Source organism: Perognathus longimembris, chromosome 2 (genome assembly GCF_023159225.1).
Source record: "Perognathus longimembris pacificus isolate PPM17 chromosome 2, ASM2315922v1, whole genome shotgun sequence".
Classification (NCBI taxonomy): Eukaryota; Metazoa; Chordata; class Mammalia; order Rodentia; family Heteromyidae; genus Perognathus; species Perognathus longimembris.
In genome coordinates this window covers 27,112,465-27,135,994 of record NC_063162.1, presented here as the reverse complement: position 1 = coordinate 27,135,994, position 23,530 = coordinate 27,112,465, and the positions used below count along the sequence as shown (strand labels likewise).

General features: G+C 40.4%; 1 pseudogene; it reads right to left on the bottom strand.

Annotated features, from left to right (window-relative positions):
• Window positions 1-1,642: 1,642 nt before the first annotated feature.
• On the bottom strand, window positions 1,643-20,522 carry LOC125343863 (annotated as a pseudogene).
• Window positions 20,523-23,530: the final 3,008 nt, after the last annotated feature.

The following is a 23,530-nucleotide window of genomic DNA, read 5'->3' as shown; positions in this document are numbered from 1 at the left end:
ACACCATATGCTGAAGAACAGGGCATAAAAGCAAGCACAGGGCCTGAGTTCAATGTCAGTTGTGCACAAGGCAGGAATCAATGGCCCTACATGCAGTTTAGAGCTCACAGAGAATTCTATCTACCTGACCTAGTAGTGCCACGCAGGAACCTGCACATTGCTGGCACAGACCTTTGGTTGCATGCATGTAGGCTGCTTAAATATTGAAATGAGTCACAGCTCTCACAAAAAGTATTATTGTAACTATGAAGGAAATGGTTATTTGGGAAGTTGTTGAGATTTTCTATGAATGCATGTGTGTGTGTCATTCGCAGGTTAAGTCTGATTCTTCATCCTTCATTTTATTAGGAATTCGCCAGGCCATTTAGAATCCAAGTAGACAATGCACTGTAACTAGCACTTAATAAGTGAGTGGACTTGGTTATGGAAGTAATTACCGTGAGATTTTTTTTAACATAAAATCAAAGAAATATGAAGAAAAGTGATAGGCAAAATTGAAAATTTAACTAGAATATACTAAAAGAAGACTACATAAAGAACTGATTATAATAGTTGAAATCTAACTAATTGAATCATTTAATCAATTTGTGTATTTTATAGACTCATGGTAGAGCATGAACTTACTCAAAATATGTATTAAAAACTGTAAAGTACTAGGTATGAAGAAATAACTAAAGTTGATCTGAAGCAATTATACTATGTTTGCAGAGAAATAGTTTTTGATGTGAATTATATTGAGAGACACTAGAAGAAATAAAATCATAGTTTAATCCCGCACCATGACTATCCAAAGCTATAGGCGTGGGTACTGAAGATTTACTGAAATGAAAATGAGCATACATATACTTGCATCTATGTGGGGGTCGATGAGGATTAATTGGGTCATTACTACCGAGTTCATTTACCAGCCACTCCCATGTAATGACAACACTAGGTACCCTGAATTATGGTTAGGAGGGAAGCATTATTCTTCCCTCTTCCTAAAAGAAAGTCAAAACATCTATTCAGTCAGACACTGGTGTGGCTCCTGACTAGAACCCTACCTACTCAGGAGGCTGAAATGATTGTGGTTCAGACACAGCTCAGGTAGCAAATCATGCAAATCTATGGCACCTATAGTAATTCATGAACAAAAAGCTTGAATTGGAGGTAAAGCTCAAATGTTAGAGCACCAGCCATGAGCTGAGCAGGTGTTTAAACCTCAGAGTTCAAGTCCCTAGTATCAACGTAAAACCAAAAAGATTAATAGTCATAATTTCTGATGTGAAAACCAAAGAATCCAAATCTGACACAGAAGGGCAATAACAGGGCCTTTCATATCCCTGTCTAAATTAGTGATTTATAGCAGTTCCCACCATTGGTTTTCCTCAGCTCCTCCACAAGGCAGCTGGCTTCCTCTTTTTTTTTTTTTTTTTTTTTTTTTTGGTCAGTCCTGGGCCAGGGACTCAGGGCCTGAGCACTGTCCCTGGCTTCTTCCCGCTCAAGGCTAGCACTCTGCCACTTGAGCCACAGCGCCGCTTCTGGCCGTTTTCTGTATATGTGGTGCTGGGGAATCGAACCTAGGGCCTCGTGTATCCGAGGCAGGCACTCTTGCCACTAGGCTATATCCCCAGCCCAGCTGGCTTCCTCTTGAACACGCTCTTCAATGCTCCTCATCCCCGTGCCAAAATTCCGCAAGGTCGTCAGTGCGAAGCGCCTCATCTCTTTCTGTGTCCATTGCTGAAAACAATTCCTGAAAAAAGGGAAGCAGAAACATGGAGATCACAAGCAAGGAAGAGGAAGCGACAGGTGGCAGCCACAGGGATGGGCAAGCTCTGACTACAGAACCCTTCAGGCCTCTTTTTCCATCCTCATTATCCCCACATCCTCTGCCCAACACATACATGTATTCATACACACAGGCATATATTCACTTACCATGGTCTTTAGCAAATTTTTCAGACAATGGGAAGCTGCCTCTCCCAGAGAACTCCTCCTCGTGATCAATCAGGGCTTCCTTCACTGCTTCATATCCATACAGCACCACAGTGGGCTTCATGCCAAAATACAGAGTGAACACAGGGCCGTACGCTTTGGAGAACTGGAAATGAAAAGATAAAAAAGACGTCACTATTTGCTCCTCAGGGTGAACCAGAGAAAAATGCATGCCAACAGAGATAAAGGTAGAATGATCTGTATACGTGTTCCTCTCTCCAGAGGGCACATGGGAGATTGTGGTTTAGTTGCACTGGTTGTTGATCAAATATTGCTAACTTAAAATACAAACCTACCTGCTTCCAGTGTATAGCTATGATTGAGAAGTGCTAAAGTTAATGACTTGATCTATAATAACATTATTCAAAAATATTTTTCCTTTCATGCATTTTTATGGTTATTACAAAGGTAGGTTTACAGAGGGGTTACAATTACATAAGTCAGATAAAGATTATATTTCCTGATTTCAGATTACTGACAAGTTGGGAGGTAATGGATCTGAGGATATTCTGTATGGTGTATGAAATGTGTATTTAATCTTGTTTTTTGCTCTATACAACATTTCCACACATGGCCTCAGTACTGGGACTCTTCCATAAGTTAGTGGACTCCTGGAATGTTATTTCTATGTAAATGTAAAATATCTGGTATCAGTCATGCATTAGGAAAAGGCAAACATAGATTGAGTGCTGATCCAAAGTTGCATGTCCTTGTGCATTATGTAACAGAAAAATGGAAATTTATGATCATTGTTCTTTTTCTTTTTCTAATGAGGTGAGAGGGAATCCAGAGTACAGGAGGACTGTCAATGCCGTGTGGCTCCTGGTGTTTCAGTGAGATTGCACTGCACCACAGCTTCCTGAAGAACGGTCCAGGAATTCTATTCCCATCTCCGTAGAGTTGAAACTTGCTCAGTATAACCCAAGAGAAAGCCTTTGTCATGTGGTTTAGTGGTAGGGAATCAGGAATTATGGCTTGTCTACTTTTCATTCACAACCAGAAAAACTGTGATGCTGATTTTGGTCTCTGATGTTAAGAAATTGAAAATAAAACAAGATACAATGAATGCATAAATAGACCTGTCAATGTGAAATCCTCTTGTATAATGCATTGATGCCAATAAAAAATACATGGTTAAGAAGGAACAGTATAACAAGCAATAGTTACTTAAATATGTTGACATAATCAGGAATGTCTCATAAGGGTGTTTAAGCTCATGTACAAAACAACCACAGAATGTAAAACTGAAAGATCAACTACTACTAAAATAAGATATGTTGTTAAGAAAGTAATGCTTAAGTAAAGTATGTATGTAAGGATATCATATTTGTTCTAAATTGACTACACCGGGTAGTTTAAATTTTTAATTTTAATGGTACTGGGTTTGAACTCAAGGGCTTGCACTTATTACTGCATGGTGCTGTAACTTTTGAGACATATCTCAGTCTTTGCTTTATAGTTATTTCTGTAAAAATAGAGTCAAATTTAATTTTACTAAAGCTATCTTGGACTACAATCAACCTATCCCTCCACCAAAGCTAAAATAAGAGTACCCCCTCCCCCACCATGTCTGGCTAGCTTGTTGAAGCAAGGCTTTGATATTTGTTCACATTGGCCTCAAATTGCAATCCTATGAATCTTTGCCTCCTAAGGGGCAATTGCCTCCTATGATTACAAGCCTGAGCCATCGTACTTGGCCTCTTATCTTCTTCATTATGGAAAATCAAGACTTGTTAAAATCCAGTTGTGTACCATTTCATTAGCCTGATGCAGAGGGATTCTGAGACCTTATGTGGCTATCTTAACCATTTTCATTCTCTCATTATTCTTTGCCTAATGTAAAATTGTTTCCCCTTTAGGGCTTAGAAACTTGAGTCTTAGATATTCAGGACATTAGTTAAAAACATAAACCCCAATTGGTAGAGCTGAGGCTAAAACACACATTTACTATGTCTTATACCCTCCCCTCTGAGGAAGACTTTCATTTCAAATGAGTTTACAAATAATTTACTAGTTGTGTACTATGGCTAAATACTTGATTTTGTTCTTAATCAAAACATTTAAATAAACATGCATTTAGTACTAATTAACATAGAGATCAGAAAAACTTGCATTTATAACCTTTAGAATTTGAGTGACCCCAGATCCTGGGAGCACATTATGTAGACTGACCCACCTATGTATGCCTGACCCACCTAGCTCTAAATGAATAAAGAATCCCACCACCTTATGTTGGGTAAAGCAAACTCAGCAAGTTTGGTGGAAAATTAGCATCTTTTTATGCCTTGAACAACAGATGTCCCTTTTCTGCTTTGTCTTCTTTCTGCTGAAATGAGGACCCCACATGAGGTTAAGTAGTCTAATTTTGGTTGATATGGATTTTTTTCCTAAGGAATGAGCACAGAAGGTAAGATTGTAACCAAATGACTTGGGAGATTTGTTAAAGATCACTTTCCTCTATTTGTGAAAATCTTCTCATGGATTATATTCTTTTATCACTTATCTATTCTTTTTTTAAATGAAATTTTACTGTCAAGGTGATGTATAGAGGGGTTACAGTTGCATATGTATGGTAGTAAGTACATTTCTTGTCAAACTTTCTTCCCCCTCCCTCATTTTTCTCCCACCTTCCCACCTTCATAATCTCCTCTCCCCTGAGTTGTACAGTTAATTTCCAATGTAATGTCTTGTGAGTATCACTGGTGCATTGTTTCACCTTTTATGCTTTGATGTTCCCTTTCCCTTCCCTAATTCAGATAAACATATATACAAAAGCCAGGATACCAAAATCAAATAGAGTGACAACAGGGGGTAAACCATAGGGAAGATAAACAAAAGATTAATGCGCAGAAATATGGAAGTATAAATTCACACATGGCTCTAGATTGGCTAAATAATATTTCAAGTTTTCTTTCTTGTTAACAGTAACATCAAAACAGGGTCATAGATCTTAATGTATTTTCCCATGACTCATTCCCATCCTACTTCCCTGCAGGTGGGGTCAGCAACTAAGAATTCTCACTTTGTTTTGAAGTAAAACCTCTAGAAACTCTGCTGACCCTCAGCTGATTCTGTCTTTTACCATCCTCCCCTTGCATTCTCTATACTTAGCATGGAGTAGAACAGCAGCTTCTTTGCATTTCTAGTGCCTTCCATCTTCCTCCACACAGGAAAGGAAAGCTGAGAATGGGCAGAAAATCAAGAATGCATATCATCAAGAACATAACAGAGGAGAAATGGCTCCAGAAGATCGACTGTGAATCATTTTGCTGTTTTTCAGTGATTGCATACTAACCACCCAGCTGTAGCTGTACACAGGAAACTGGCACGATCAAAACAAGTCAATGAAACACGTGGAAGAGCAGGTGTGTTTGTGCAGTGACCCCTGCAAGCACTACAGAGGGGTGAATGGGTTCCTGGATCTTGAGGACAGGGGTGACATGAGCGTTGAAGGGAGGGCAGGCATCCAGCATGAGGGAAGAAGCAGCCAGTGACCTGGAGGAAGAGCCAGCACAGTAGCAGGCAGACAGTGCTTCTCCTGAGACAGGAATGAAGCAGAGCTGGTACACGGGTGGCAGGGATAAAATACTTTGGCCACTGGGATGGTGTCCAGGTCCTTTGGGTCAACTCGAGATTTTAGATTAAAGTTCTGTAAAATGCTAGTCAGGAATAAAGCCCGCTCCATACAGGCCATCCCCTCTCCTACACAAATGTGTTTTCCAGGAAAAACAACAACAACAAAAAAAACACACCAGTGGGTAGTTACTCCTGGTATGTAACTGTTACATTAAACCCTGTGTTGCATCTGCCCCAGAAAATACGGTTGTTGGATAGAATTTTGAATGGCTGTTGCACAGGCAAATGGACTAACGGTATTCTATCTTCTTGAAGTGTTCAGAGTCAAACCTTTCTGGGTTGGGGAATTCTTTGCTATCATGTAGCACAGATGTCAGAGACATCAGTATGCTTATGCCCTGGAAACAACACACATGGAAAACCAGGTGAATAAATAAATCATGAAGCTGAGAATTACATTAGAAATCACTTAGCTCTAGTTTCAAAAACAGAGCAATGACATTTCCAATGAGACAGATGATGCAATCAACAATCAATAGGGCTGTTTTTCAGGCTAGAGACAAAGATTGTGACAATGTATCCTCAGGGCATACCAAAATTGAGAGACTGTAGAAAGGGGTCATTGGGGAGGGGGCAAGTGGGGGAAAATGGAGGAGGTAACAGGTTGAATAAGAAATGTACTTGTCTTACATATGAGACTGTAACCCCTCTGTACTTCACTTTGACAATAAAGAAAAAATACTTTATAAAAAACAACACTTGACTTTCTAGTAAATCGGATATTGCAAAAACTTCTGAACGAGCTCCCGTTTCTTCAAGAGTGGGATCTTGTGCCTGTCGCAACACCCACTCCAGTTCATCACTGTTCATTCCACACAACTCCTGTGGATTTTGGATTCAAGGCTGGGATTTGTTTACAGGGGGAATTTTTCAGAGCACATGTTTATAGGACTTTAAAAATAAAAATCAAAAGAATGAACAAATGTGTCAATGGTACTCACAGACTCTATGTTGAAAATGGGCAATACAACTTGTGGGTGGAGATGGGATGGAACAGACTGGGAGAGAGAATGGGAAGGGGTGATATTGTCCAAAAATAAATGTACTCTTTACCTGAGTTACATAACTGTAACACCTCTATATACCACCTTTCTAATAACAATAAAAGGGGTTGGGAGTATGGCCTAGTAGCAAGAGTGCTTGCCTCGTATACATGAAGCCCTGGGTTTGATTCTCCAGAACCACATACATAGAAAATGGCCAGAAGTGGTGCTATGGCTCAAGTGGCAAAGTGCTAGCCTTGAGCAAAAAGAAGCCAGGGACAGGGCTCAGGCCCTGAGTGCAAGGCCCAGGACTGGCCATAAAACCCCCAACAAAACAAACAAACAAACAAAAAGCATTAAAATAATAAAAACATTAAAAAATCAGTTGTGCTCTTGTAAAAGAAAATCAAGTCCAAACAAACAGGCCTTTTATAATTGTATGTTTCCATTTAAAAATGCAGAGAATTGTTCAGGAAACATTAAGCCTTTGAGTAAACAAAACTGAAGCTAAAATTAGAAAATTTGTCCTTTTTTGTTTTTTAGCATTTCAGGTCAGCATCACTGGCTCATCAAGGATCATCAATGGAAGCAAAAGCAGAGAGAGGGTAACTTAAGCAGTTATTCCCACCCAGTATTAACTTCTTTGCCATATTTTCATAACCTATAAAAGCCAAACATCCACAATAAAGGGGTCTGCCAGATACCACCTTACTAAATGAGGGAGTTTGCATACATGGTAGTGGACTAGGTGAATTTATTGCCCCCCCCTCACCAATGTGATCAAGTGTCATACCATGCTGTCTTCATGATGAGCCATATCTGGAATCAAATCCATAAGCCACCCTTAGGAATTTTGGAAAGGCTGCTTCTTTAGGAAGGCTGACATACTGAAGGAAACAAACAAAGGCAAGGGAATGATTCCTGACTTAGGAGAATAAGATTAATGGGGCACTGGTGGCTCCCATTTGTAATCCTAGCTACTCAGGAAGCTGAGACCTGAGGAGCCCAGATTGAAACCAGACCTGCCAGACTGTGGACTCCAATAAACCACCACTTAAGCCATAGCTCAAGTGCTAAAGCAATAGCCTTGAGTAAAAGAAACTCAGGTACAGAACCCTGGCTCTGAGTTCAAACCCTACAACTGGCACAGAAACAAACATACAAAAAAGTGGAGCTATCTACAGTGAGTCAAGTATGGAAGCATATCAGGTAACTGAGCAAGACCGTGGCCATGTGAGGTTAGTATGGGCTGCCTATGGAAATTAGCTCCCAAAGAAATTAGTAAAAAAATAAAGATACCTACATTGTAATAGCAATAAAAATGTTAATTATACAGGAAAAAAAACTTTTAAAAATGTTTGCAAGCTACAATGCTGAAAGCACGGCATTGCAAAGAAAATGAAGCACAGTCCAAATGAATCAGAGACATAGTGTTATTCATAGGTTGAAGGAAGTAATAGGCTCTTTTTAAATTAAATATAGATTTCTCTCTCTCTCTCTCTCTCTCTCTCTCTCTCTCTCTCTCTGTGTGTGTATGCATGTCTGTGTGTTGGGGACTCAGTTTTGGCCTTGGTGGGAGAAGGGCGCCAAGAGCAAGACGCTGCCCTTCCCCCAGCCCTGAGACAGTGTGAGAGGGAGCCCCTCCCACCTTCCGGCCAGAAAATAAGCCCCCCACCCCTGGGGGGTGAACCCGTGCATGCCACCATGATAGGGTTGTCCAGCCCACAAAGGAAGTTTCATGACATCTCCTGATGGGCAGCTTGGCTTAGCCAATGGCCTAAGTCCTTCCCTTTCCCGCCATTACCACTATATAAGCCCCCTCCCAATTAAAGCCTTTGAGACTCATTCAACCATCCAGCCGTCTCCCTGTTATCTTTGCCTGCGGATCCTGACACATTATGGGGGGCCGAGGAAGGGATTTTGGCATCCCACTTCAGCCTAGAGCAGTCCAGAAAGGACACGCCTTACTCCTTCTGCCGGTATGAGGGGTAGGGCGGAATTTCTTCCACAGAATTGAGGTTCAGGCATTTCCCTCCAGGAGATGGGGGGGGGGGGGGAAGTGGTCCTCGAGACCCTAACATTGGAACATCTCCTCTGGGGAAGGGAGGAGAAGGGGTCCTCAGAGATCCCGACATCTGTATCTGTCCTGGGGTTGAACTTAGAGCCTGGACACTGTTCTTGAGAGGATTTTACTCAAGGCTAGCATTCTACCACTTGAACCATAGCACCGCTTGAATTTCTTTTTTTAGGGGGTAGGAAGTTAGTTTATTGGAGATGAAAGTGTCATAGACTTTCCTACTGAGGCTGGCTTTGAACCATGATCCTCAGATCTCAGCCTCTTGGATAGCTAGGATTTCTGTGTGAGTCATCAGCACCTGGCAAAAGTATGAATGGTTGTAATAATACCTAGACAAAAATCTCAGATGAATCTTTTAGGAAATGAACAAACTGAACTTTGAACATTCATTTTGAACTCTTGACATCTGTGAATAGCCAGAAATAATTCTAAGTAGTCAGAACAAATGTGGAAGATTCACACTGTAAGTTATTGAAAGTTATTGTCAAGATTAAGAGTCCCAAACTGGACTAAGCATAAAATCTATCACGCTGCCATATGAAATCTGTTCCAGCTTCTGTCTTGTGTGTTGGCAGATATCTGAAAGGGCACTGTAAATTTGCAAACACCAGGGGGTGAAAAGGGGCAGCAGAGCAAATTGTTCCTCTTGGGAATGAAGTAACCTCTGAACTTGGTGTCACAGGTCACTGCATGGGGCCAGTTGTTGGGTGTACGAGATATCAATGTATCTCTGGACCTCATACAGCACAGCCTCTGAATAGGGCATGTGGCTTCTGTCCTTCATGCAGGGGCTCTGATGTTTGCTAATCACATAGTCAATCTCTTCCTCGAAACAACATAAATAATGAACAGTGACATGGTGACAGGAAACACTTGACAGTTCCTGCACCATCAGAACCATAACATTTATGTATATATGTATGAAGTATTTCATGATTTTTGTCTTCAAGCCAGGTCTTCAAGCTAAGAAATAGCATGGCACCCTGTCTTGGGAGGTGCCCTTTATGTCTTTAATTTTGGGAGAACCTGGAGAAACATTTTTGAATAAGATGATAAAATATAGTGAAGCCAGGTCTTCAAGCTAAGAAATAGCATGGCACCCTGTCTTGGGAGGTGCCCTTTATGTCTTTAATTTTGGGGGGAACCTGGAGAAACATTTTTGAATAAGATGATAAAATATAGTGAATTTCTGTGTTTTTTTTTAAAAAGCCACATAGAAGTATATCTGGTTGCCACATCCAGGAATTATGAGTACGAAAAAAAAATGATTTGTCAAAATTGAAGGTAAGCTTTTAACATGCATTCCTAGTTAGCCCAATGTGCACTCTTTCTCAGTTAGCACAAAATCCAGTGCACTGGGCTTTTCAGGATTGGCTTCTCTCTGAAGTGACCCTGTCCTCCTGAGGGAGGAAAGTCACTTTCCTGATGATTGGAGACAAGGAGGAATCTGGAAAGAGAAGACTCCATTTTCAGCCTTGCTTGCTATCTTCTCTGACATTTGTTATTTCAAAACAGAAATTTTATAGAGGTTGAAGAAATACAGACAGCAGATCTCTCTCTGTCTTCATTAGTATTACCAGAAAAAATGATATCAATCCAGAATAGACTTATTATTCACATGAATTTGTTTTAATTTTGTGTAGTACTGAGTTTGGAACTAAAAGCTTTGCTCTATGTCGATAGTTACTGTTCCACTCAAGCCTTGGCTCCCATTCTTGTTTGCTTTAGTCATTTTACAGGTAACATCTTACATTTGGGGCTAGGATTGGCAAAATGCTGCCATTTTCCTAACTATAGCCACCTACTTAGCTATAATTATAGATTGTAGCTCAACAAATGGCCTGTTCATTCAGATGGCATCTTGTAAAGTTTTTGCCTGGGTTGGTCTTTTTTTTTCACAATTTTTTTTAAATTGTCAAACTGATACCCATAGAAGTTACAGTTTCATACTTTAGGCACTGGATACATTTCTTGTACTGTTTGTTACCTCCTACCTCATTCCCGCCTCCCCCCTCCCCTTTTCCCTTTCCCCCCATGAGTTGTTCAGTAGATTTACAATAAACAGTTTTGCAAGTATTGTTTTTGAAATCGTTTGTCTTTTTTACCCTGTGTCTCTCGATTTTGGTATTACCTTATAGTTTCCTAGTTCTAATACCTGTATACACGGTTTCCAATGTACTCAGATAAGATACAGAGATAGTGAAGGTACGATCACAGGAAGGGCATACAAGAGGATCATCAATAATAGAAGCTACGGTTTCATATCGCATGTTGAAAGTAATTACAACAGTGATATAACAGTCATTTCCATAAAAAAGAGTTCATTTCACTTAGCATCATCTTTTGTGCTCATAAGGGCATAGCTATTGGGCTCTTGTGATCCTCTGCTGTGACTAGCCTAAACCTGTGCTAATTAGTCCCTATGAGGGAGACCATAGAGTCCATGTTTCTTTGGGTCAGGCTCACTTCACTTAGTATAATTTTTTCCAAGTCCTTCCATTTCCTTACGAATGGGACAATGTCATTCTTTCTGATAGAGGCATACAATTCCATTGGGTATATGTACCACATTTTCCTGATCCATTCGTCTACTGAGGGGCATCTGGGTTGGTTAAAACTTCTAGCTATGACAAATTGTGCTGCGTTGAACATTGTTGTGCTGGTGGCTTTAGTGTGTTCTTATGTGTGGTCTTTTGGGTAGATGCCCAAAGTGGGGCTGCTGGGTCATAGGGGAGATCTATGTTTAGCCTTCTTAGGAATCTCCATACCGTTTGCCAGAGTGGCTGAACCAGTTTACATACCCACCAACAATAAAATAGGGTTCCCTTTGGGCCACATCCCCTCCAACATTTATTATTGTTAGTTTTCTTGATATAGGACATTCTTACTGGGGTGAGATGGAATCTCAGTGTTGTTTTGATTTGCATTTCTTTTATGGCCAGTGATGTACAGAACTTTTTCATATGTCTCTTGGCCATTCTCAATTCCTCATCAGAGAAGTCTCTTTTTAAGACTTTGGCCCACTTGTTCATGGGGCTATTGGTTCTTTGCAGTTTTATTTAGGAGGAATGTAATTTTTTTAGTTCTGCATATATTTTAGATATGAGGCCGTTGTCCATTCTGTGGCCAGTAAGATGTTTTCCTAATCTGTGGGCTTTCTGTTTATCTTGCGAGCTATGTCCTTTGCCCAGCAGAAGCTCTGCAGTTTGATGCAGTCCCATTTGTCCATCCTTTCTTTGATTTGTAGCATTTCTGGGTATTTGTTAAGGAAGTTCCGTCCTGTGCCAAGGAGCCCAGGTGTTTCTCCTATTCCTTCTTTAAGAGTTTTCAGGGTATCTGTTTTAAGTTCGAGGTCTTTGATCCACTTGGATTTGATTTTGGTGCAGGGTGATATATAAGGATCTAGTTTTAGTTTGTTGCATGTGTTGAGCCAGTTTTGCCAGCACCATTTGTTAAAGAGGCTGCCTTTCTTACACCCTATTTATTTTAGCTCCTTTATCAAAGATTAAGTAGGCATAGTTCTGTGGGTTCATTTCTGGGTCTTCAATTCTGTTCCATTGGTCTTCAGACCTGTTCCGGTGCCAATACCAAGCTGCTTTTTATTACTATAGGTTTATAACACAGCTTGAAGTTTGGTATTGTAATTCCTCCAGCACCATTCTTTCTGCTTAGAATTGTTTTAGCTATTCTGGGTCTTTCATTGTTCCATGCAAATATCTGTATTGCTTCCTTTATTTCATTAAAAAATGGTGTTGGGATACTAATGGGTATTGCATTGAATTTGTAGATAGCCTTTGGCAATATTGCCATTTTGACTATATTAATCCTCCTAATCCAGGAGCATGGGAGGTTTTTCCGTTTCCTTAGTTCTGCCTTAATTTCGTTTTTCATGTTTTTAAAGTTCTCATTATAGAGGTCTTTCGCTTCCTTGGTTAAGGTTATTCCAAGGTATTTTATGTTTTTTGAGGCTATTGCAAAAGGAGTTACTTTCCCGATTTCAGCCTCGGCATCCGGGTCACTAACATATAGAAATGCCATTGATTTGAGGGTTTATTTTATATCCTGCAACTTTGCCAAAGTTTTGGATCAGCTCTATTAGCTTGGGAGTAGAGTCTGTGGGGTTCTTTAGGTATAGGATCATGTCATCTGTGAAGAGAGAAAGTTTAACTTCATCTTTTCCTATTTGGATCACCTTTATATTTTCTTCTTGACTAATTGCTCTGTCTAGGAATTCTAGTACTATGTTGAAGAGAAGGAGAGAGGGTGGACATCCCTGCCTTGCTCCTGATTTTAAGGGGAATGGCTTTAGTTTTTCACTACTTAGAATTATACTTACTGTTGGTTTGTCATAGACTGCCTTTATTAGATTCAGGAGTGTTCCTGGGAATCCCAGCTTTTCCAGGGTTTTTAGCATAAATAGGTCCTGGATTTTATTGAATGCCTTTTCCACATCCAGAGATATAACCATGTGGTTCTTTACCTTGCTCCAGTTGAGGTGGTGGATTACATTAATTGACTTGCATATATTGAACCCACTTTGCATCCCTGGGATGAATCCAGTTTGATCAGGGTGTATGATTTTTTTTTGATGACCTGTTGAAGTCGATTGGCCAGAATTTTGTTGAGAATTTTTGCATCTATGTTCATCAGGGAAATCGGTCTATAGTTCTCTTTCAGTGATGTGTCCTTGCCTGGTTTTGGGATGAGGGTTATACTGGCTTCATAGAATGTGTCTGGTAGTGACTTTCATTTTCAACTTCATTGAAGAGTTTGAGAAATATTGGTGTGACTTCTGTTTTGAAGGCCTTGTAGAATTCTGCTGTGAATCCATCTGGACCTGGGCTTTTCTTGGATGGGATTTCACTTATTGCCGTTTCTATTTCAAAGCTGGCTCTGGGTCTGTTCAGAAGTTTTAAATCTTCATGGTTGAGTTTGGGGATATCAATTTTTGCTAGGAAATCATCCTTTTCTTCCAGGTTCTTGAATTTGTTGGCATAAAGGTTTGCAAAACAGTCCCTTATTGTGTTTTGAATTTTGGTTCTTTCTGTGGTGATGTTACCTGTTTCATCTCTGTTATTGTTTATTTGGGTTTGCTGCTTTCATGTTTTTGGTCAGGTTTGCTAGGGGTCTGCCTATCTTGTTAATTTTTTCAAAGAACCAACTCTTTGTTTTGTTGATTATTTCGATTTTTTTGTCTCTAATTCATTTATTTCTGATTTGATTTTAATTATTTGCTTCCATCTATTGACTTGGGGTTTGGCTTGTTGTTCTCTTTCGAGGAGATTAAGGTGCTTCCTTCAGTTGTTGAGTTGCTGTTTCTCCAGTTTGTTGATGTAGGCACTTACAGATATAAATTTCCCTCTGAGTACTGGCTTTGCTGTGTCCCAAAAGAACTCGTACTTTGTGTCCTAATCTTGGTTGAATTACATAAACATTTGAATTTCTGTTCTAATTTCTTCAATGACCCACTGATGGTTAAGCAGTGTGTTGTTTAACCTCCATTAATTGTAGGATTTTCTGTGGTGGCTGTTTGAGTTGAGCTCTAATTTTATTCCATTGTGGTCTGAGAGAATGCAGGGAATTGTTTTGATATTTCTGAATTTCTACAGATTTTCTTTGTGCCAGAAGATGTGATCTATTTTGGAGAATGTTCCATGTGCTGCTGAAAAGAATGTGTATTCAGTTGTTGCTGGATGGAATATTCTGTAGATATTGGTCATATCTAATTGGTCTATGCAGTTGTTTAACTTCGTGGTTTCTTTATTCAGTTTTTTGGCATGTTGATCTGTCCAGAGATGACAGTGGAGTGTTAAAGTCCCCAACTATCAATGTGTTTGGGTCTCTGAGTGTTTTTAGAGTCAATAGTGTTTGTTTGATGAAGTTGGTGGCTCCTGTATTCGGTGTGTAGATATTTAGGATGGTTATATCCTCCTGAAGGAGAGATCCCTTTATTAGAATGTAGTAACCTTCTTTGTCTCTTCTTACCGTTTTTAATTTAAAGTCAATTTTATCTGATACTAGGATTGCAACTCCAGCCTGCTTATGGGGCCATTTGCTTGGTAGATTTGATTCCTGCCTTTCACTTTTAGAAGATGTTTACTTTTGCAGGATAGATGTGTCTCTTGGAGGCAGCAGAAAAATGGATCTTGATTTTTGATCCAACTTATGAACCCATGTTGTTTGATTGGAGAATTATGTCCATTAATGTTGATAATTAGGATTGAGTGATGATCATTTGTTCCTTTCACTAGCACTATCTTGTTAAAAGCTGTGTCTTCCCATTTCTTTATCTAATATTCTGGTTTTCAATTTAGGGTTCATTTCTCTGTCTGTATTGGGATCTTGATTATCTCTTTCCCTGTATCGTACATTTTTGAGGGTTTGCTGTAGAGCTGGTTTGGTGGAGATATATTGTTTCAGTTTCTCCTTACTGTGGAAGACTTTTATTTGACCTTTGGCTATGAATGAGAGTTTGGCTGGGTACAGTATTCTTAGTTGGTAGGTATTTTTATTTAGGGTTTGGTATACCTTTTTCTAGGCTCTTCTTGCCTTTCTGGTCTCTGCTGAGAAGTCTGGGGTAATTCTGATTGCTTTTCCTTTATATGTGATTGTTTTCTTCTCGCTAACAGCTTTAAGCATTCTTTCCTTGGACTCTATTGATCCTGTTTTGATCACAATGTGTCAGTGGCATGTCCTATTCTGGTCTGGTCAGTTTGGGGTTCTAAATGCTTCTTGTGTCTATATATGCCTGTCCTTCTGGATATTTGGGAAGTTCTCGGCTAATATTCTGTTAAATAGGTTGCCTATGCCACTAACTTCTCTCAGTTTTCCTCAATACCTATTATCCTTAAATTGGGCTTCCTGATTTTGTCTTGAAGCTCCTGGAGTGATCTGTTTTTTCGATTGGATTGGTTTAGTATTTATTTTTGATCTTTCTCCATAGATTCTAGGGAATTTTCAGCTCCTTAGATTCGATCCTCTGCTTTAGTTAGCCGGGACTGTAGGCTAGCTATTTGATTTCAAATCTCTTTTCCTTCTGACTGGACTTTCCTGATGATTTCCATGTCCTTGCTATACTTATCTCTTAGGTCCTGCATGGACTTCTTTACTTCATTCACTTCATGAATTTGGTTTAGAGTGCTGTCTCTCAAATCTTTTAGCTGGGTAACTATCTTTTCATTTGACTCTTGAAGTTCAATTATCTTTCTATTTGTGGAGGCAATGAAATTCTCCATTAATTTTTGCTTTGCCTCCTTACACTCTAGAATAGTTGACTGAAGAGATTCAAACTTTTTATTTATCATTTTTATCAGTAGACTTTGTAGAGCATTTTGAGGGTTCTCTTCTATGTCTTTGATTGACTGCTCTGCTTCCTGCTTGTTTTGAGTGGAAGATGAGACTCCATTGTTTGCCATCTTTCTTGTGTTTCTTCTGCCCATTTGGATTGGGAATACCAATCTACAAGCACTTATGAGCACTGTTTAAGACCCAAAGCAGACCTTACCAAGCACTGTTGTGTGAATCTTAGAAGTTCACAATTATATACAGATAGCTTGTATACTTGTGTATAAAAGTAGATTTGGTGTTCCTAAAGAAATGAGTTTTGATATAGCAACCAATCCTGAGCAATGTATTCAGTAGTTACTTATTTACTGTTACAAACCTATCAGCAATTATTGTCTTTTTATTAAGTTCTTTTTGGACTGGCTGGCTTTGTCTTTGAAGCTCTTTGATTCACTCTGATTGAGCAGGGATACACTCTATCCAATAACCAGGGGCCAATGGAATCTGGAGGCCCTGGAAGTAAGTCAGGAGGGTAAGTTAGAGGTAGAAAGGAGAATAGAGTAAAATGTATAGGTGGGGGGGGGGTGATGATTTGGTTTAGTTTCAGTGATATGGAAATGTGGAGAAGAGTATACTCTGTAGAAAGAACAAGGTTAAAATGACAGACAATGGGGTGTTAGAAGAAAAGAATGGATTTGTTATTCATAGGAAAGTAAATTTTTAAAGAAAGAGAATGTGTAGAGAGAGATAAAGTAAAAATAGTGGAAGACAAATGCACAAAACAGAGAAAAGTTATTTAAAAAATAAAGAAAAAAAAAACAAAAATGAACAACCAAAACAAAAAGAAACTTGATAAAACAAACAGGTAAAATGTAAAATAAAAAACCAATGACATTTCAGAAATAAAAAAAAAAGCTTAAAAATGTTTTTAAAAAATGGACTCTTCCTTGTTTGGGTGGGCTTTCTACAGTCTCTGGTTTCCTTGCAATGTTCTGCAGTCTATTTTGCTGCTCTCTGGTTTGACTTGCTTTCAGTTTGCAGGGAGTGGATCTGCTCTGACCCCCTCCCCTGTTAGTGGAATCCTGGGGCTCTGTGGTTCACACAGCTTGCAGGTAGGCCTTGGGCGTCCACTGCAGATGGGGACGTGAACAGTCTCAGGAACGGTGGCTCCTCCTGTCTGCTGTGGGGCCGCTGCTTTAACTCCTGGCTTTCAATAGGCTGTGGACTCAGCAGGGCAGGACGCCTCTGGCCTGGTTTACCCGGCTGAGAGTCAATTGCCTGGGGGAGGTTCCTCCCTCCTGGGCAAGGCGGCCTCCTGGGTGCAGCTGGTTATGGAATTCGGCTCCTTTTTGGGCTGGGAATTGGGTTTCCTCTATGATGGGACCATTTATCTGTCTCAGTAACAGTTTGTTCTCCCATCTGGTTGCCTCCAGTAGCTGCTGGCCGCTTTCGGTTTTAATTTAGAAATTCCGGCGGGCAGGGCGGGGCACCTCTGGCTGAGTTCACAAGAGTGTGTGAGCCGCAGCCCAAGATAAGCTTCCCTCCTGGGCAGGGGACATTCTCCTGGGCAGAGCTAGCTCTCACTGGTTGGTCCCTCTTGCCCTTTTCAAAGATGGCTCCTTTGTCCTTGGTTTCCCCAGGCCCACTTTAGTTTCAGTCTGGTCTGACCCTATGCCAGTGTCAAAGATGTTGCTTTGCTCTGGCAGTGGAGGAAGGGCTACCTTCAAGGAGCTGCTTTGTGGGTGCGAACTCACGCTTTCTCTGTGATTTTGGTCCATCCATGCTCAGCCAGCAATCCATGTCTGTTGTGTGCGTGGCGCTGTGCCAGCACCAGCTCTGGCGTGGCGGTGGGTCACCACCCGGAGCTCAAATCTATGTTTTCAAGCCAGCAAAATCAATTTTTTCTTTCTGGTCAGAATCCCTGTACTGTTATCACTTACTTGTGCTGTCTTTCTAGGAGTAAAAGTTTCCCTGGAGTGGGAAAACTGTGATGTTGGAGGGAGCTCAGCTAGGGCTCTGCTGCTCCTCCACCATTTTCCCAGACATCCTGGGTTGGTCTTGAACTATGAACCTCCACCTCCTGACAAACTGGAATTATAGCTGTGAGTAACTCAACTCCTCCTCAAATTGGCTTTTTGGTATTCAGATAAATATGTGATTCCATGCCAATTTACAACTCCTGCCAGAAATCATCATTCTAGGAAAACAGATGGAGCAACAGAATGATTTTTTCTGCCTTTACAATGACCCTGCTATTCTGTCTTCTCTCAGTGATTCCCCCAGTTATCTTTAGTTGGTGGCACAGAAGGTTAAACAGCGAGGTGGCTCTAATACGTGAAATGAAGGATACTAGCAGTTTCCTTGGCAATGTTTTTGTTTTTTTCTGGTATTCACTTAACTGTCTGTCATGTGTGGTCCTACCTGTGATGTGTGGGAGCTTCGTCAGGGGAACCAGAGCATACCTCAGGGTTGTGCTTGCTGTCTCTGTCCCAGCAGTAAACAGATTGCTTATGGTACACTCTAAGTTTTCATAAGTAAGCCTTGAAAGATGATTGTACTTTTCCTGGGAATAATTTGATGCATTGATTTACCAGCATATCTAGTAGCTAGGAATCTAAAACACCTTACAGCACTACAAAAACTCAGAAACCAGAGAAATGGCAGTATTCTTAGTATGAGAAACATTGAGATCAGTTAGCCACCTTCTTTTTTAAAAATTTACTGCCCTCAGCCAGGAAATGGTAGCTCACACCTCTAATCCTAGCTACTCAGTAGGCTGAGAACTGATTTACATTAAAAAAAAGTCATTAGAATTCTATTAAGAGACAGTTAAGAATTAAAAGGATAAATTCCATCCATGGTTCCTAGGACAGTATGGGGAGAATTGAGGAACTATTGGGACATGTCAATGAAACTGAGCATATCCATTAGTTTACTAGAATGATAGCAGATGTCAGTAGATTTAAACTCCATAGAGTAGTTTCCTAACCTCCTTGTTCACTTTGCAAGCATTTTCTGGTGTGATAAAGAAAATGGAGAGAGGGGCTGGAGATATGGCCTAGTGGCAAGAGTGCTTGCCTAGTATACATGAGGCCCTGGGTTCGATTCCCCAGCACCACATATACAGAAAACGGCCAGAAGCGGCGCTGTGGCCCAAGTGGCAGAGTGCTAGCCTTGAGCAAGAAGAAGCCAGGGATAGTGCTCAGGCCCTGAGTCCAAGCCCCAGGACTGGCCAAAAAGAAAAAAAAAAGAAAATGGAGAACCTACATTGTGCTAAGGGAATTGAAGTGGTCCTTGACTCTTCAGAAAATGAATTCCAACACTACAGTTATGTTTTCTGATTTGAAATAAAAACAAACAAAATTTGAGACAGAAGACCAGTGCACATTTTATTTCCTTTCATTCTGATACAAATTTTCTATTCTGAAAATGTTATAGATTTCATAATGGGTAATAGTAACTATCACACTATATTGCTTAAATTCTATGACTTATACTTAAAATTGTTAACATTTTAATTTCTTTATCTAGAGTGCTATGCTTAGGTTAGTGATAGAAAGCTGCACCCACTATTGGTTTTACTCAACTCCTCCATTAGGCAGTGGGCTTCCTCTTGAACCTCCTCTTCCCCATCCCAAAATTTTGCAAGGTCATGAGTGTGAAACGCCTCATCTCTTTCCATCTGTATCCCCTGGTGAAAGCAATTCCTGAATGAAGGGAAGCAGAAACATGGATGGAGAACACAAGCAAGGAAGAGAAAGTGACAGATGGCAGCCACAGAGATGGCCAAATCCTGACTAAAGAACCCTTTAGGCCTCTTTTTCCATCTTCCTTATCACCACATCTTCTACTCAACACACAAACATATACTATGTATACATGTACACTTACCAAAGCCTCTATTAGCTTTTTCAACCAATGGGAACCTGCATCTCCCAGGGAACTCCTCCCCATGATCAATCAGGGCTTCCTTCACTGCTTCATATCCATACAGCACCACAGTGGGCTTCATGCCCAAATACAGAGTTAACACAGGGCCATGGAAAATTGGAAAATGAGATGAAAAATATAGTGAAAGAGATCCCTATTTTCTTCTCAGGATTGTAGGGGGTTTTTAGCCTCCCGGGCTCCCCTGTCCTGCAGTAGAGATGGGAAAACACATCCCACCCAGACGGGCCAAGAAGAGAAAATGAGGGCTGACAGACTGCCACCCCAGTCCCCCTCTCGACGGAGGACACACAGACAGCCTGGGAGCCAGTCAGTGCTAAGACTCGTTTAATGGCCACAATGAGCTGTTCTTTTAAAGGGGTCAGAGGGCGGCGGAAGGGGATGGGTACATGCACCTACATAGGGGCTGTGATTGGACGCCTGAGCTGTCCATCAGGGTGGAGCTCCGAGAGACCTACCTAAGGGGCGGCCTACATCTACTTCATGGCCCACAGGACCGCCTCTGGGTTCACCACCAGCGGCCATCATGGCTCACACGCTGTCCCAGGTGGGAGGCGGGGCTGGTTAGAGCCCCATTTCTGGTTCCTGACCCAGAAAAGGCAGATGGGGCTAATAGCCATGCGGCCCCAGGGCTGGAGAAGAGGCGGGCCAGCTAGGCCCGCCTCTTAAAGCTGTAGGTCTGTGCCCCACAAGGATAAGCCTGAGTTTTAACTGATACCATCCACGTACTTTTTTTTTGGGGGGGGGGTGTTCATCCCTGATAGTGGGACTTAAGGACAGGGCTTGCATTCACTTGGCTTTCTTCCTTCCTTTCTTTCTTTCTTTTTTTTTTTTTTTTGCCAGTCCTGGGGCTTGGGACTGAGGACCTGAACACTGTCCCTAGCTTCTTTTTTGCTCAAGGCTAGCACTCTACCGCTTGAGTCACAGCGCTTCTTCTGGCCTTTTCTGTGTATATGGAGCTGAGGAATCAAACTCAGGGCTTCATGCATGCAAGACAAGCATTCTACCACTAAGCCATATTCCCAGCCCCATCTTTGTATTTTTTCATGGTTCTTCAATCTTGAACACACATCAATATGTTCAATGTTTCTGCCTTGGAAAATGATGTTTGTTATTCCTGTCACTTAGAGATGGCATACAGTGTGCCAAATAATGAACCAGGCAGTTGACACACCATTATAATGCATCTTTGCATCAAAATACACAGCAGATATGTCATGTTTCGCCCAGAAAGAAATTGAGGTCAGGGGGGAGGATTCTAAATTCATTTTCAGAGACCCCCAGATAAGAAACATAATTCTCAAATTGGAACCTCTGCTTATTCAACATTTGATACTTGAGATTTATAATTCATCATTTCACACCAAATCAATAACCAGATGACTGCCTCAGGATTACCCATGAGGCAATTACTGCTCACAATGTCATAGCCCTGTGATGAACCATAGAAATCTGCATTTTAAAATCAACACTATTATTTTTACAGTACAAATTGGGATATATAGCTTATAAAAACACAGAGTGAGCCCACATAAACCACCCCAGGACATGAAACTCCTTATAGAGAAACTATTTCTTATCCTGTAGCATGCTTTTCCACAAAAGTTTTGTCTTTCCTTCCTTCCTTCCTTCCTTCCTTCCTTCCTTCCTTCCTTCCTTCCTTCCTTCCTTCCTTCCTTCTTTCCTTCCTTCCTTCCTTAATTCCTTCGTTCAAATGAACATTTAGGCTTCCTGAAGAAAATAAAAATGGACCCTTGTTCAAGATCAACAGGGAATAGCCCACTGTCAAGCAATTTAGTGAAGTGGAATTGAGTAACTAGAGATTTTATACTTCCCTAGATAAGCTGATACCATTGTTTTTTATGATTCATTGTCAGGAAATAAAAAATAATGGATAGCAAGAAAAGAACACTAAATAAAGCAATAACATTGGATGTAATGGAGGGTGGGTAGCAGAGATTTTTCATTCCAAAGTACATGCCCAGCACAACAGCAAAATATCATTTAGTAACTGGAAGGATTCAAATTATAGATGTTAATAGAACACTAATGAAAATGCCAAGTCAAAGATATGTTTTGTAAAGATGTAATCTTATTTATTCTAAATATCGTGGCTCAATAGTTGGTGATCTATCTTAATCAATGACAGTCAAATAAGCAAATATTTAGTTAATAATTACAGCACCCGTTAAATTAAAATGAAGGGCAGAAAACGTCATGTTCTTTGACCTCTGATCCTTAGAGTGAGTCCCTTACATAGAGTAAAATAAATAGTAATTCATTGGTTGATTCATAAAGATCTAAACCCCAAAACAATGCTATCACCTTACTTTAGCTAAAACAAACTTGATATCTTTCACTAAAGAATATCACTTTGCATACCTAAAGAAAAAGTTCTTTCTCTCTTCCTTTTTTTTTTTTTTTTTTTTTTTTTTGCTCCTTCTTTATTCAGCTGATTTGAGGCTCTGCTTAGCTCATTCCTCTTAGAGAATGCAAACATTATAGATCACTTAAGGAAAAAAAAGGAATCTTAAATGTTTGCCTTTCAAAAAAAATTATTGTCAAGATGGTGTACAGAGTTGCCTTGTTTTTAATGAATGAGAAGATTGTAGCAAATGAAGATGGGGGCTCAGTGGCCCAGTAGGTTTATCAAAGATCAGTTGACTATCTTTATGAAAATCTTGCCCTGGCTCTCTTTTTCATTTATCACTTTTATATTATGCCATATCGCAAAGACTGTTCATGTTCACTCTCTAAGCACAATTTCTCTTGAAGTCAAGTTGGGGACAGAGGGCCTGTTGGCTCTGTCCTCTTTCAGTATGGATTATTACTCTTATAGGCTTTTTGCTTCTCAGTAAAATCTTTAATGCAGACTTCCATTTCTTAAAATAGATTTTGCTTGATTGTTATTGGCTTCATTTTGTATGTATAGATCAGGTCAAGAAGCAAAACTCAGTTGAGTACTTCTTTGGCTAATATGTCTTTGGGATAGGTCAACTTCATGAATAATCAGAGAAGCTGACAGCCCGTCTTGTGGGATGAGAAGTTGAGAAAAGCAGTCAGTTTAGTTTAACTATACCTTTTTATAGTGATGTTTTCAGGTGTCATATTTGAAGTACGTTTTTTACCTCCTTGTGGGCTATCTACATTTGCCATCCATTTTTTTTTTTTTTTTTGGCCAGTCCTGAGGCTTGGACTCAAGGCCTGAGCACTGTCCCTGTCTTCTTTTTGTTCAAGGCTAGCACTCTGCCACTTGAGCCACAGAGCCACTTCTGGCCGTTTTCTGTATATTTGGTGCTGGGGAATTGAACCCAGGGCCTCATGTATATGAGGCAAGCACTCATGCCACTAGGCCATATCCCCAGCCCCCCATCCATTTTACTATTTCCATGTTAGACATTCCTAAAATTAATTAATTTAAAAATCTCTCTCTCCCCCTTTTTTTTTTTTTTTTTTTTGGTCTATGTATGCCAGTTCTGGAGTTCATGTGCTGTCCTTGAGCTTTTCTGCTCAAGGTTAGTGCTCTACCACTTGAGTCATAGCTTCACTTCTGCCTTTTCCTTTTTGGTAGTTAACTGGAGATAAGAGAATCATAGACTTTCCTTTCCAGGGCTTTATACCACCATCC